Source organism: Phasianus colchicus, chromosome 11 (genome assembly GCF_987193195.1).
Source record: "Phasianus colchicus chromosome 11, bPhaCol1.hap1.1, whole genome shotgun sequence".
Taxonomy (NCBI): domain Eukaryota; kingdom Metazoa; phylum Chordata; class Aves; order Galliformes; family Phasianidae; genus Phasianus; species Phasianus colchicus.
In genome coordinates, this window is record NC_143446.1 from 3,605,242 (window position 1) to 3,620,208 (window position 14,967).

Genomic DNA, 14,967 nt, shown 5'->3' on the forward strand with positions numbered 1-14,967 from the left:
CTCGGCCACACAGCACGCATGCTGGAGAGGAGAGAGGAGCACAGTGAGCGCCTTGCGGGGCCAGGTGCCCCCGGGGGCTGTCCCAGGGGCTGCTCTGTGCCGGCCGTGCCAGCTGAGGGGCAGGGCTGGAGGCCGTGGAGGGCAAGGGGCACTGCAGGCCCAGCGGTGCCAGCAGGCAGCCGCAGCCCAACCGCGGCCCCCCTGGCCAAGGAGCACACGGGCCCTGCGTGCCCCCGCCTCCCCTCTCCGCCGCAGGCAGACCCCCAGCACCCCTCTGCCCGGCGGCGGGGAGCTGCGTGCAGGGATACTTTGCTCTCACCCAGCTCGCTCAAGCCGGCGGCCTCCTGCGTCCCCTCGGACATCGTGTGCATCAACAGTGAGCCTCGCAGAGCGTCTGTCCCGGCAACACCAGGCTTTCTCCTCCGCGTGACAACCTGTGGCAGAAGCGGGACGAGGCTGAGTTCTCAGCTCAGGCCCTGAGCGCCGGGGAACCCGCCTCCCTCGGCAGCCCCAGGCAGCCCCTTCCTCCCTGCTCACCTCACCAAGTCGCACTGAGCTCGGCCTGAGCCCCGCAGCCTTAGCTGTGTTCCACACCCCGCGTGTCACCATGGCCGTTCCGTGCCACCTCTGTGACGCCATCACACCTCACAGTGGCTGGGGGCACCCAGGCAGGAGGGCGGAGGCTCTTGCAGCCAGCGCAGGGTGAGGGGCCCGGTGCCGGACGCAGCCCCGCTGGAACCCGGCGTGTTGGTGCTGCTGAAGGCACTGGGCGACACGTCCACCCTCCTGGCCCCACCTGGATGCTGCCGGGCTACGGGTGGCTCCATCAGTATCCCAATGGCGCGTTCAGGTGTTTCCATGACTTTTTGGTTGCTTGCTGCTGATTACCTCTCCTTACAATAAATGACTCGATTCACAGAATCACATTATCTTTGTGGTTGGCAAAGACCTCTAAGATCACCAAGTCCCACCGTCCACCTCCCCACCTGCCCACGTCCCTCAGTGCCACATCCCCACGGTACTGGAACACCTCCATGGACGCTGACTCTCCCAGCTCCCCAGGCAGCTGTGCAAGTGCCCAGCCGCTCTTTCAGCAAAGATCTTCTTCCTGACATCCAATGGGGAGCTCTGCTGGTGCAACTTGAGGCTGTTCTCTCTCATCCCATCTCCCAGGCTGGCCTGGGAGAAGAGGCCAACCCCCACCTCTCTACAACCTCCCTTCACAAAGTTATATGGAATGCAGAGGACTAGGTTTTGCTAATTTGTTTGTGCAAATGCTTCATTTAAGTTTCCAAAACTGTATTATGGTGTCAAAAGCTCTACTCTGTAGAATCCAACCTCTCCTGTTAATCTCAGCAGAGGGCTCGCTGCCTCATGGGTGCTGAGCGAGCCGTCCTTGTTGGTGGCACAGAGCGACGCTGGGGGCCCGAGGCTTCCATGGATGGTCTCAGCCCTCTGGGCAGCGCATCCAGGGATGGTGACTCAACCACCTTCCTGTGGAGCTCATTCCAGTGTTTAACCACCCTTTCTGTAAAGAAGTTTTTCCTGATATCCAACCTAAACTTAACCTGGTGCAACTTAGGACCACTTCCCCTTGTCTTGTCACCAGTGAGAAGAGACCAAAGACCAACCCCGCTCTCACTGTAAGCACCTTTCAAGCCTGCAGGGTTGCCTGGGGTTGTTGTGGGCAAAATGCAGGACTTGACATTTGACCCTATGGAAACTCATACAGTTAACTTTGGCTCATCAATCCAGTCTATCCAGGTCTCTCTGAACATTCTCCACCTGCTCTGCAGAGGCACACACTCATACTTGCCATTTCTTTTCTCTCTGGAATTAATATTAATTGTGAGGGGAGAATGCACTGCAGTCAGACTGTCTGCCTAGTTCAACAGAAACACAAGGCTGGCCCAGGTGCAGCTCATGTCATCAGTCAACACTGGCAAAGCATCTGAGACTATCTATGAGTCTGTGATTCCATGACAGCCCTTTAAACAGCGCCCAATAACTGTTTCTGCAGTTCAGCCTGCCTGACTGGATCAATTAGAGAATTACTTCTGCGGACGGAACGTCTCCACAGCTGTACTTCTGTACCTTACAAGTCCTGGGATGCAGAGATAATGTAGCAAAAGATCCAGAGAGTGCTTACCCCTCCTCTGTCCTTGTTGTTCAGCAGTAGCTTCAGAATTTGAACCTGGAGACCTTCCACCACTAAAACAGGGACACAGCAGTTTGCTACTGGACAGCAACAACTGGAAAGCAACTGCCCGTGCTAACTCCACCTGTACCCTGCCATCAGGAGAAAGACCACCACCCCAGCACAAAGAACCAGGTCCAGCAGAATGCTAGTCCCATCGCTGGGAGAATTTTCTCCTTCTCCACCCAGCAGTAAATTAATCCCCAGCTGATAAACAATGCCCCTAAAGGTGGGTTTTGCTTTGCTCACAACGCCTGGCAGAATGCTGCATGTGTGGGCAGTGGGGACTCAACACTTGTACCCATCCAACAGTGGCCATGGCTGGCCTCTGCCTCTGCAGTGCAGCCTTTGTGATGGGAATACAGCTGCACGTCAGGTCAGGAAGGCGATTTGGAAACAGCTCATGGGTTGATCCCTCTGGCTGCACACAAAGAATGGGATCTTGGCAATCTCTCTCCTTCCTCACAGACCTTCAATGCGCTTCTTGAGCCGCTGGCAGCCTCTTTCATAAGCCCGCCGCCTCAGTCTTTCCTCAGCACTCTCCTCCTTCACCTCCTTACTCTCCTTGCCCTGGTTGAGGAACAGACAGAGATTAAGAGGAGTACGCAGCATGGGGCAGCATCCTGCCAAAAGGGGAGAAGAAACTCACTGAAATGAGGCATGAGTGTGTGGACACAAGCACACCTAATTGTCCCTCCTTGGCCTTGTAAGAAATCATGGCAGGAGGTCTTCTGAGGACACACAAGCCCATCTACAACTTCTTTGACTCTGTGAGGTTCCCTTCCAAAACTAATGCCATGGAAAACTGTCACCTCCCCAGTCCTGAGACACACACCCTAACAGGAGATGACAGGGCAGCGGAGGGGCGCAGCTTCCACACAGCTCTGCTCAGTTTCCCTGCATTAATAAGGGCCCACAAACTACCGAGGTCCTTTGCTCTCCTTAGCAGATGTGCCCTGACTCACCTCCTTGGTGAAGCGGTTTGGCCACCAGGTGGTGGGAATGAGCTCCTGCAAACCAGCCTCCTCCACACGCAGTGGGCTCTTAATGTAGAAGAACACAACTGAACGGAGCACATCAAAGCTGCAGCAAAGTTAAAGGAAGCACAAAAAGCTGTGGCAGAGAAGGGATGGGATATGTTTTCAGAGCTGGAGTCAGAGACCCCTTTCCAAAACCACTCAAAGCTCTGCAAAATCCAGAGCCTCCTCTTGGGAGAAGCCTCTTGTACTCAGAACAGGAGCTGCCCAAATGCTGGCATGGCAGTTAGTCAGCTCTGAAAGGAGTTAGAGCACTGGTGTGCCCTAATGCCTAAGGACATTAGACAAGCGGGTCAGGCAGAAATAAAGCCCTGTGTGTTGGTATGATGTGACCTTCATGGCACTGCTTCCCACTCCTCAAAGCAGGACTTTGCACAGAATGCTGTCAGGCAAACAGAGGAGACTTGAGAAATGAGAAATGACCTCTCAAAGATGGGGTGGCTTCTGCCTCCAGGGAACTGCTAATCCTTGCAGTCTCCTTGGCTGCATTATTGAGGGCAGGGAGAACAGAGGACCGAGCAGGCACAAAGGATACAGAACATTGCTGAGGAGGTATTTCCTGGATTTCTCATGCTTCAAGACTGCAATGGTGAGCCGGAGGTAGTGAATCTAGGGAAATGAGAAGCAAAACTGACTCCATCCATAGAAGAGTATGCAACTCTCCAAGAGGTACAGTGGGACAGAACTGCCACTGCAGATCATATAACTGCAGATAATCAAAAACATTAGGGACCTTGGGACAAGGGGTCATAACAGAAGCTGGCTAGTCACAGATTCCTGGAGACTCAGAAATGCAACTCACTTGTAATCCTAGGTCTGGGATGATAGGAGAGAACCTGTAGGCCCGCAGCAGTGACATCAGTAGCTGCTTGAGGCACTCGTGCACTTCATATTCCTGAGGAAACAAGAAACAAAACCAATGGGATGAAGTCAGGAACAGCTATAGTTCCCACAGTGCAGCTTTGGAAGGATGTAGTGTTTACTTCTGAATTGAAAACACAAGCACCCTGCACCCACAGCATTTGCTCACCTTACTCAACAGGAGAGTGTGAGCAGTGGTTGCTACTATCACTTTGTACAGGGGATAAGTTCCTGTGTGAGTAAAATCAACCCAGTGGACAAGCCAAAGTCCCAGGCCCTACTTGGCTGGGCTGAGTCACCCATCCCCACAGCCCCCAAACCTAATCAAATCAGCCCTGGCAGAATCAACCCAGAAGGGAAGGACAAGCTACTCTTGTTAAACGTGATGGTGGAAGAACTGCCTTGTTGAGTCTAACTGACAGACAACCAGTGGGACAAATGCTGTCTCTTCTACGATCTTGGTACCCACACCAGCAAGCACTTTTGGCTTCACGTGGTCAGCAAGATAATCTCAGGAAGAAGAGTGTCTACCGCAAAATGGGATCTCATCACCAGGAAGGCAAAGAAGTTGATCACTACCAGCACGTTCCAGTGGATGCTCCTATTCTAAGCACCTCACAGCACTCCAGCAACTCACCTCCATGAGAAGCCACATGAGATCCAGCAGCTGCTGAATAAGGGGATGGGCCTCCACTGCCCCTCCTCGCTCCAGGATGCTCAACAGGAAGGTCATGAGCACATCTTCCACCAGATACACCTTGCACTGCAGGAAGACAGGCAAGTCAACAGCCTTCCAAGGCAAAGTCACTTCCCAGCAAAGACTGAGGCCTGATTTACATCCCTTTGTCAGCAAGAAACCAGGTACTTACAGAAGCTTGCAATGAGCAGGCAAAACTCACCATAAGAGGGGAGAAATAATTGAAGATGTGGGCCAATGTAATCAGCACTGTGGGTTCTCCCTGCAGCTGCCACATGGATGCATCCTTCTCCAACAGCTTCCCCTCCTGCAATGACAAACCCATAAAAACACAGCTTGGTGCCCACCCAGTCCACCTCTGCACTGACTGAGTGTACCAGGGGCCTGGAGCAGCCACTGCTTGCTATCACACGCTAGAATTGGGCTAGAAAGCTTGAATGTGACAAGTTAGGATGGCAGAGCAGCAGCCACGATCATGCCCCAGGTGTCAGTATCAGTCACATGCATGCACCTTGACAATCTGTTTTTCCAAATGAAAACTTGTTTTCTGAGTGCATGTCATTACTTGTAAATGTGAATCTCTTGCAGATGAGGTCAACAAGTGAACGGGGCTTCCAAGTAAATTGAGACTAAAGCAGAGAGCATTCCCCATGTTTTGGGCATAAAGAGAACATCTCTCACCCTCGAGGGAAAAAACCTGGTTTCTACTGAACACTGGTACAACCAAAACAGTTCTCACAGCAGAGAGCATGACCCCATCATTGCACCAGGACATCAGGAGAATGTATGGGCTGCAAACAAATTTCTTTCAAAGCTTCAAAATCAAATGCAGTAATTCTGAGCCCAACAAACATCACCTCTTGGAAGGAAACTTTGTGGGACTGAGAGCAACAAGGCCCAGTATGATCTATCTGAAGCCTTAGGGTGGAACTATTAGGAATCCCATTTTGCAAACCAAAGACCAGAGATGTGTATGCCCCCATGTAAAGGCACGCAGGTGTCAGGAAAAATCTGAGCATGTACATAGTGCAGAACCACGTTTCCTGGCACGATGCCCCCCAGACCTGCCCAGTAACATCAGCCTACCGTCACATCGATCCCGATATGGATCACATTCTTCAGGAAGCCCAGCAGCTTGCGAGCCTTCACGAGGTCTGCAACAGGAGGATCTTGCAAGGGGCGGTAGCCTTCCACTGGATAAGTGGGCAAGTGTTAAGGTAAAATGCAATCAGATTCTTTCAGGCCTTCTTTATCCGAGCAAAGAAAAGTGTCTGTTTTACGGTATGCATGTCTACATCAGAGTTCAAGGCAAAGTGCACTTCTAAGTGCATGACAGGCCACGAGATCTCCTCCTCAATACTGCAGTACTTCCCTATCTGCTTCTGATCAGAAAGGAGCCTCCATGACAACTATCAAGGGGCACATTCAGGACTGCTGCAGGTCTCAGCTTTCACACAGAAAGGCAGCATGCAATGCTTCTACTATGCTAGTGGTCCTGCATGGCTGAGAGGTTGAACAGACCCAAAGCCAAGAGGTTCAGAAGCACAAAAGGTTTCCAGGTCTGGAAAGTGAGATTTTCTAGGATCTGAATGCCTGGAAACTGGCAGCTCCAGGCTTGAAGCTGTTGATTCAGAGCTTAAAGTAAACTCAATTTCAGCAATTGCTAGCGCCAGCAAAGGTGACTGTGGGCCCTGCAGTTGTGGTCCAGCTGAGGGATGTCTGCTTCTTCTCTCCTTGATCCTGCTCTGAGCAGAAGTGCTAAGAGAAGAGAGTGAACTGCACTCAGATACAGATATTCCACAGCCTCCATAGATGGTTTCAGGGCAGGCTCTTCTCCCTTCAGACCTCCTCTCCCAACAACCAAAGGATATCGAAGTGGACGGCTTCCAAAGTTAAAAGCAACAGACTCTTTGAATGAGAGACTGATGGCAGGGAAGTAAGCCATTCCAGCACCTCTCGTGATGTTATCAAAAGCAGTTCCTAGAGAGATGCCATTTCTGAAAGAAGAAAAGCCCACAAAACCTTAGCCACGGTCAAAAGGTTTTGTGTTCAAGCAGGCAATTCATGTGTCTGCACCCCCCTCTCAGCGACCTGCCAACACAGACATCACAGTCATTCATACTTCTAAACACTTGTAACCTGACAGATGTGCAAACACCACAGTGCTGCTAAGCAAGTACCCTGGCAATCACAGCCGAATTCTCATTTGCATGTAATGGCATGGAAAGGCATTGGAGCCTGCACAATATGAAGAGCCCTGCTCAGCTTCAAGGGCAACCCAAATCCTTGCAAGGTATGTGATTACCAGGACATTTTAAAGGTGCCATTTTTGGCCTCATCTACTTGACACTGATAGAAATAGAAGGATAATGGTCTTAGTCCACTCTTCTCTGGAAGACAATGACAGCCTCTGACAGTTTTTCATTCCAGCTGACTTGTCTCAGGCCATAGTTTATGGCCAGGGAACAATTCTTACTCAGGTTGGCCACTGTTCATTGTCCAGCGAAGATGGAGGCTGCAGATTTATCACATTTACCACACTTCCCTCTGACTCTACTACAGGCAATGTCAACACTTGCCATGAAAGCAATCAGTGGGGCTCAGCCAACTGTAGTATTAAGCATCCCAACATATGCCTTCTCCTTCAAAATCCCAGCAAACTTTACAGCTATTTAGGAGCTTGAGCACTTTTCCAGCAACTGCTCTCACCCAAACTTAGGAGACTCCAAAGCTCACCTAGATGGCTTCTCAAAACAAAGCAGAAAAGCAGAGGCTGGAGCTAACAAGGAACTTAAAGGGGAGAAGGAAGAAAGAGGGATCAGCAACCTGCTGAGCTATGAGGAAACATGTAGACAACACGCAGCCATTCACAGAACAGGGAACTGGGCAAAGATGCTTACAGGCAGAAAGCAATAGTGCCTTCCTCAAGGTCTATCAGACAGCTGACGATGTCTCCTGCAGCCCAAGACTGCATTAAAAGGAGAAAAAAATATATTAGACACATACCCAGCAAGTTCCCACATCAGAAGAAGGACTGTAAGCCCAATCAGTCCCTTATGATTCAGGAAAGAAGGAGTGACAGCTCCTTCTGACAGCAGCTCACATTGCATTTTCAGACACTTCTGGAAGCCTCTGGATGGGATTTTCTTTTTTCCCTTGAGCACTAGGAACATGCACAGGATCAGAATAATGCTTATCCCAACACTGCATCATCCTCTGATGCGCTACAAAGAACCAGAGCCTTTCAGACACCACCAGCAGCACTGTGCTGGGAATCAGTCTGCTGGGCCTGTCAAACAAAGCACCCACACAGGGTGCCCAGCGCCCCTCAAGTACAAATCAGTGCTGGCACACAGCCTCCCCAAGAGCAGACTGAAGCAGGAAGCACAGATCAAATGCTTTCCACAGGGCCCAGCAGAACCCAGCGAGCAGGAGACACCTGCTTTCTTTTCCCTTCCTGGAAGGACAGTACTCACTTTGCCATAGTTGGTAGTGGTCACGTTCCACTTGCGCACCCTATTGCCATCATACGCATAGGAATCTGGAGTATCTCCAACTCCTTCCTGCATCACAGTATCAAAGAGGAGACTCAGATGTGGACAAGTACAAAGGATCCCTCTCATTGCAAGAGCAGCTTCAGGGGGAGACTGGCAGACAGGGAGCGCAGCTGACAGCAGACATGGTCTGCCCACGGCCTGCGATCTTTGTCTCCATTCCCTACTAACGTTTAAGTTAGAAAAAGAGCACTGCTACATTACACTTTCAAATCACTGTCAAAGCAGCCCCTCTGGATGTTTGTCACCCTCCCTCTCAAGTGCTGCAGATAAGATAGTGAGACCCTGCAGCTGGCAAACCTTCCCAGCACCAAACATCCCACCCAGTGCCTGACAAGAGCTGGCCTGGCCCTGCCTCCCCCAGGCAAAGAGGAGGAACACCGAGCAGCCATGTGCAGGAGTTACACTATCTCCTGATTAAATCTGCAGTTGAGAGTACACCAGCCAATCTGCATGAGTCCCTGGGAGGAGATAAGCACCTCATAAATCCATTTCCCTGAAAAAAAAAGAGATGCCACACAGTAAATCCGTGCCACTCAACTCATTGTTAGAGGAGTAGAATGTGATTCAGTTCCCATAGAAAATAACCTGGCACACAAAGGGTATTTCCAACATCCCCAGGACTCCCCTCCCAACTCTTCACTTAGGCACCACACAATTCTCCACCCTCCTGACTTCCTGGAAAGCCAGTGGATGAATTTGGGAAGACAGAGCTCTGGAACTCTAGTCCTGTGCTCGCCAGTTGTGTAACCCTCCATGGATTCTTCCTGGGATCTTAATCAAAGCATCACCCACTTATCTTCTTACCTTTGTACACACACGTTGTGGCCCTGATAGAGCCAAAGTTACTGTGGCCAATCACCTGCACCAATAAACAGAAGATATTACAAAGTCAGGCACTAAGGCCTCAAACCCAAAGTGTAGTGAAGAATATCAGCTAGTGAACCAGCAGGAAACTGATAGAGACAAGGGAGAAAGGAAAAAGTATAGCAGCTTGGCCTCAACTTGTCCTCACTGTTAAACAACATAGCAGGAAAGGAAGGAAGAGGCAGCCACTGGAGGGATGGACAGGAAAATTGGTTGCCATCCCCTCCTCTTGCTTAGCCAAGCTCTTCAGTGAGCCACTGGGCCAGCGTAACACTTCCCCACCCTTGCAGCTCCACTCAGAGTTTGCTAAGACTGGGGGTACTGCTAGACCTTTTCCCAGGAGAGATCATTTCCTCCAGGACTCCTCAGCTTTTTGAGTAGATTCCATTTAACAACATATTACAAAACCAGTGAAAGGGACCTGCCATGACAAACAAACCGACAGCTTTTAGTCTTAAAAGCCCATTTCCTGCAGCAGCCATCACACTCACCCCAAGTAAGTCATCATCAACCAGCAGGAGCCCCTCAAAGCCACTCGTGTGGTCCAGCACCACAGTAGAGGGACCAAGCCGGCCCTCTGTTAACTGATCTGAAACAAAGAGTTGCAGATAACCTGTTAGAAAAAGAGGTGCAGGATTTAAAGGGAGCTCTGAAGTGTTGCCGGGTAGACTGCAATGGTACCTGAATTCTGCACTCAAACATTGCTACACACGTCAGACCATGAGAACTTCAGGAGAGGAGACACCCAAGAGATTTAAAAGAAGCTTGCACAGCAACACCTTAGGCCTAAGCTATGCAGCAGTCAGACCATAAATGAAGCCTTCATGTCATCTGAAAATTTTACAAGTGCGAAGTTCAAAGGCCAAACTCTGAGCCAAACGTTTGGCCAGCGTATCACATAACTGAAGGCAAGCTCTGACTGTGGTCTGCAAGAAAAATGCTTTGGAGGAGAAGAGCCAGGATGCATCCTGCCACGTGCCTCATTCAGGCAAACAGACGCTAGCAAGAACAGAGGCAACAGGCTGAGGCCCTAACCAGACATCCACAGCAGAGACCCATAGACAGAAACCATCTACAGGCCTCTGCCATTCCCAGTGAGGACAGCACTCCTCACAGCTGGTCATGGCAAAGGCTCTGCACGTCGCTATCGATGAAATATATCCAACTACTGCTCCAAAGCTGCTTTTTCAGGCATTTCCTGGAAACATGCCTCCTCCATCAACAAGCAGACCTGCTTGAGGGCTGTCTGATGGGCTGCTAACAGGCAGGATGTAAAGGGACAATAAATTAGAGCCCAAGATGGCAGAAAACTGCTTACTCAGGGAACTGTGTTGCATGACATAACTTGTCCCCCCTCCAGTTAGGTAGCACAAACACAGACTGCAGGCATCTCGTGCCTCCTACCTTGGCTGTCTTCAGAGCCATTCTCCTCTGCTAGCAACCGGTCAAGGTGCTCCTGCAGGTTCTGGAACGTCAGGTGCTTTCTAGGGAATAAACACACACAGGAGCACTTCAGAAAGCTCTGCCTTCAAGTTTTAAAGCGTTTCAGTCCAGACACGTGTCAGCATAGGATCGTGTTGACACACGAACCAGGAAGTTCTGTCGATCTGAGTTTCTTGGCATGGATCTGAAGAATTTGCTGACCAGCATGCTGGTGTGATGAATGAAACAAGAACCAAACACAGTGCGAACAAATGAAGCAGTTAACAGAGGATCCTTCAGTCTTCAGCCTGCTAAGGAGTATTTTGCCAGCCTGTATTAGCAATAAGTAATGACTGGGACGTTGCTGAGGCAATGTCAATCATACAAACACAGCATAGGACAGGATTTAGTTCTTTTCCCAAGTACTTCATAATACAAAAGCAGAAAGAAGACCATATCAGCAGCTGGAGCAGCTCAGACAGAGGTCAAGCTCGCCCATCATCATCTCCATGAGAACAGCCAAAAACATTTTGTCTTCACACTTTCTGTAATAAAGTAAAATGCCTCGCCAACACCCTCCAGTCTACCACTGTACAGACCTTCCACACAGACCCTCTCAGTTCTCTCATCTCAAGGTTGGATCACTTATTTATTCCTTGTACAGCAGACCTTCCAGACTCGTGGCTGTTGCTCTTACTCTTCCTCCAAATCTCCGTAGCCCCAAGATAGCCTTTTGGAGCTGGTGCCACCACAGCATGCTAATCAAGATGAGGATTGACCACAAATTCATTCTGTGCCATAATGATTTTCCTTTTCCAGAATCCCTTTGCTAACAATCCTTTACTTCCTATCTGCTTTTTTTTTCCCCTAACTTACTGAAGAGTTTATATCCCTCCAGTCTCACTCCTGTGCAGCAGAAATCAGCCCACACCCCACTACTTTATGCGTAAAGTTGGGGCTGTTCTCCTTTCACTACATCACTTTGTAATAGCAGCAAACTTTGTAATTTCATGCTCTTTTCCTTTTAAAACTTCCCAAAGATTGACAGAACAGCACTGCTTGTGTTGTGTTTGTGGGACCATCGTGATTTCCCTTTATTACTGTGAGAATTGCTGGCTTTTCCTATCCTGGTTGCCATTTCCACTCATCTGTGGAACAACCATTCCAATTCTTTGGGACCAGACACTTTTTGAAGGAGTGGTGAGAGACATTCTGAAAGCCCAATGCATGTGAAGATGCACAGAGGTGGAATCAAAGAAGCAGCTTTGGATTGGCAGGAGAAAGTGGCTTCAGCAAAGCAGCTGTATCAGCAGCTAGCATGGAGAAGGAGCACAGGAAAGAGGCAGAAGAGCACGAGACAGACAGAGAGGGGACAGCCAGAGAGGTTTACAATGAGCTCCCCAGAAGACAAGATATCACACCATAAAAGTTGCCCTCATGTAGTAAATACTATTTTTGAGACCAATCTGACTGCTACTGGACTTGCTACCAAGTCCAGGAAGAAGACTGGAAGGGAGCTACAAACAGAGGGACCAAGCCAACAAACTATCAGCTCTGTGCTTGCCAGGCAAAGAAGTTAGCAGTACTGACAACCAGAATGCCTGGGCAGATGGAACATACCAAGGCATGCTGGCAGGAGAGCTTGTGGCCAAGTAACATAACCCACCTTGCCTCCCCCCACAAGAACCTCAGCTCATCAAGCACACACAGAACCAGGAGTATTTTTAGCAGCCACAGGCTCACGTTTGAGCTGGCACTACTAAGTATAGCCCAGGGAACATGACCCCAGCCCACTCTGCAGCACCGCCCACCCAGCAGCAGCTACACGCCTGCCTCTCTGCAACACTTGGACCTGCTTTGCACCCAGCTGACTTGTTTCTGCCAAAAAATTTAAATGCAAAAGACCTTCCTCTCATCCAAAGCTACAAGTTGCTGGACTACAAGGTGAAGGAGAAATGAAAGCAAAGAGGTGGAAACAGACATTGTACAGCAATTTTGTGTTCCTTTTCCTTTGGTGACTCCTAACAAGAAAAGTACTCACAATTCCACTGCCTGAGAAGCATATGGTCTTCGATGTACAAGTAGCAGCCTTGCATTCAGTTTACCAGGCACTGATGACATACTTTTCATTAGCTAAAACCTGTGCATTTTGCATTTCTTTGCAAGCAGAGAGGGAACAGGAATGAGAAGGGGAATGCATACCTGCCTATTTATTTCAGAAATACTGCCTCATGACCTTTTATATGGGGTTTTACATGCAGGGGACTGACACAGCATCGCTGCCATCCAGAGACTAAGAAGTCCCATACCTGTAAGCAGCTGCAGGCTGGTTCCCATCAGCACTGGAGAAGACCCGATGCAGATAGTCATTCAGTAGCCTGCTGTTCACAATCCCTTGTGGAGAAAAAAAGAGAGAGAAAAAGAAGCTTAGAGAGTTAGAAGTCGAAACATTAACTTCGAGTACAAGCAATGAGGTTTGCAGACCAACACAGGGGCAGACAGAGCTCCAAGAAGTTATTTACTTTCTCTTCACTTACAGCCCTTGAGACCAGCAACATGGAGCGAATGCATTTCTACCACAGGGGAGGCTACCAGTGGTTCTGGCTGCCAGTGGTTCCCCAGGGTGAGACTACATCTTCAGGAGCCCTACTGCTGTACTACTTCCAGATAAAGAAACTTCAAATTTGAAAATGGGGATCCAATTTAAAAGCAAAACCAAACCCCCATAAACAAATACAAATAATACTGGTGTTACAATTCCTGATGTCCTGGAACATTTTAGGTTATCTGCACTAGGGAAGATGCAGAGACAGGAAGGCTTGCAGACACGGATCATCTAGACTAAACTCACAGCTCTCTTTAATCCTGTACACCTCACACCAGCTTTCATTGTGCAAAGTTATCCCTTGTGTCACAAAGCTCTGGGTGCAACAGAGCCCTCAAATCCCAGATCTGTGATCTCACAAGCATGATTCTGATGGATTGCTCAGTCCAGGCAAAAATGGACTGCTTACCAGGTACCGACATTTCCAAGGAAAAGACTGACCTCAGAACCTGAGAAGCCATCTACCCCAAGTCAGATGGGACAAAGACAAGCAACACCACACTCTCCAGCCTCACATCTCTGAAGAAAGGGCACTGTGACCTGAGCTGCTGGTGGTGTCCTTCATACAGCAGGAAAGGCCCTCCCAAAACCTCACCTCAGCTCAGAGATTTACTCAGTTTCAGCCCCGCTATGCCTCTTATCAGCAAGATAACTGCAATTGGAATGCAGATGATCTCAGGTGAGGCCAGGGCCGCTCACCCCAATCCACAGCAGTGCTGCTCATACAAAGCATGCTCAGCCCATACCTGCAACCTTGGACTTCTCTGGCCCAGTGCTCAGCCTGTAGTTCTTCCTTGAGAGAGCCATCCCAGCACCCCGTGAGGTCATTCTTCACAGCCACCAGCTCCAGAGCGAAGGCAGGACAGACACCCAGAACAGAACTTGCTGGGGAGGATGCTGCCACCTGAGGACTTTTCCCTTTCTTGTGGATTCATGCACCTGGAGTAAACAACTGGGTTAAGCCAAAGAAGTCAAAGTGCCACCACTAATGCCACCACACAGGAGCCCAAAGCCAGCTAGTTGCCAATCCTGCTCTCAGATCCACTTGTCCAACTGCTCAAAATCTTCCCAGGATTTTCCCACTCTTTCCCAAGATATGGATTTGAAGGGTGGACTATTTGGTGGGTAAGGAAGTGGCTGGTTGGCAGCATTATGTCCAGGTGGGAGCCAGTGATGAGCGGTGTCCTTCAGGGGGTCCATCTTAAGACCACTACTCTTCAACATCATTACCAATGACATATACAGTGGGATTAGCATGTCTGTGGATGATACCAGCTTGAGTGGTGCAGCTGATAAAATGGAAGGAAAGGATACCATCCAGAGGGACCTGGACAAACTTGAGAAGTGGGCCCATGTGAACTTAACAAAGTTCAGTAAGTCTAAGGGCAAGGTGCTGTACTTGGGTTGGGGCAATACCAGGTATGTGTACAGACTGGGAGAATAATTCTTTCAGAGCAGAAGGACTAAGAGAAGGACTTGGGGGGTCCCTGTATGAGCCAGCAGTGTGCGCTCACAGCCTGGAAGGCCAACAGCATCCTGGGCTGCATCAACAGAGGGGGGCAGCAGGCAGGGAGGGGATTGTTCCACCTCTGCTTTGCCCTCATGAGGCCCCACCTGGAGCACCGCGTCCAGGCCTGGGGGCCCCAGTAAAGGAGGGCTGTGGGGCTGTTGGAGCGGGGCCAGAGGAGGCCACGAAGATGCTCAGCAGGCTGGAGCACCTCTCCTAT